We start from the raw sequence: 1453 nt of genomic DNA on the forward strand, positions 1-1453 counted from the left end.
AAATTTATCAGCCAGAGACCGGCACTAAAGGAAAAACCAAAGGGGTTCTTAAGCCAAAATAAAATATGATCCCAGTCCTAGGAGTTTGGGGCCGTGAAAATGCGAAAAGAAATAAAGACCAATTCTTTAAAAAGTAAATTTCTGCATAAATGAATACAAGTAGATACTGACTATAAAAAACAATAACGTCTTACAGGATTTAAAACATACGTGCAAGCAATATTATAAATCAACCACACTTCAATTTTTTTTAAAATGTGCAAATAAATCCACTGCAACAATCACACAAAAGCCAGTAGACAGTAAGCGGGTTGTGTTAGTCCATATCCTCCTCTAGGAAGCAGATGTCCGGACTGGAGTAGCCACGAAGCAGAAGATGTATGAAGTCAAAGCCTGTGAAGGGACATTGGGAGGGAGCTGGGAAAGGACAAGTTTGCCAGGTCAAACTGTACATTCCATGTCTTTCTCACATACACATGGAACATTTTCCAATACTGACAATGTATTAAGTCAAAAAACTTGTCAAATAATGGAAATCATTCAGAATGTTTGCTTGATACTATAATTAAACTAGAAGTCAATAACAATAATAAAAAAATCTCCCAAATGTTGGAAATGCATTAAGTAATGCATTTCTGAAAAATCCATGTTCAAAACAACATATTGGACATAAAACCTTTGAAAGGTAATGAAATATTACATATCAAAATGTATGGATATTTGTGGACATCAACTAGAGTTTTGAGGAAATTTTTTAGATACAAAGTGAAAGTAAGAAAAGAAAAACACAATGATTAAAATGTTTTCCCAAGAAGATAGAAAAACAACAGCAAATTAAATCCAAAGAAAATAGAAAAAAGGAAGTAATAGCAATAAAAACAGAAATTAATGTTAAAATACCCACAGGTTAATATATTACAAACAACTTTGTGTTTAAAACAGAATTGCAATATATGACAAAATTGACACATACATGAACTAGCTCTTCTTTGACAGCTGGAAATTGTGTCTAATCCCCTTTCCTGTTAAACTTGCAGTTTTTTAAATATTTATTTATTTAGCTGTCCCCAGTCTTAGTTGCCGCACACAAGATATTTAGCTGCAGCATGTAGAATTTAGTTCCCTGACCAGGGATCGAACCTGGGCCCCCTTCATTGAGAGTGAGGAGTCTTACCCACTAGACAACCAGGGAAGTCCCTTAAGCTTGTATTTTAATCCCACTTTCGCCACACAATTTTATCCTAAAATAAAATATTTCATGCTTCATATTTTATTCATCACCCCACCTTATTTCTCAGCAACACACACATACATACTCACATATGCATCTATATTTAGATACTGGGGCTTCCCTGGTAGCTCAGTGGTAAAAAACCCATCTGCCAATGCAGGAGACATAAGAGACGCAGGTTCCATTCCTGGGCCAGCAAGATCCCGTGGAGGAGGAAATGGC

The 1453-nt window shown here is 35.4% G+C and overlaps 1 non-coding gene across 1 annotated transcript; it reads right to left on the minus strand.

Moving 5' to 3' along the window:
- Window positions 1-1119: 1119 nt before the first annotated feature.
- TRNAE-CUC (transfer RNA glutamic acid (anticodon CUC)) lies at window positions 1120-1192 on the minus strand. Its single transcript has one exon. It is a non-coding gene; the product is annotated as a tRNA-Glu (tRNA).
- Window positions 1193-1453: the final 261 nt, after the last annotated feature.

The sequence above is a fragment of the Moschus berezovskii genome, chromosome 10 (genome assembly GCF_049115385.1).
Source record: "Moschus berezovskii isolate FMDL1 chromosome 10, NW_MosBer_1.0, whole genome shotgun sequence".
NCBI classification, from domain to species: domain Eukaryota; kingdom Metazoa; phylum Chordata; class Mammalia; order Artiodactyla; family Moschidae; genus Moschus; species Moschus berezovskii.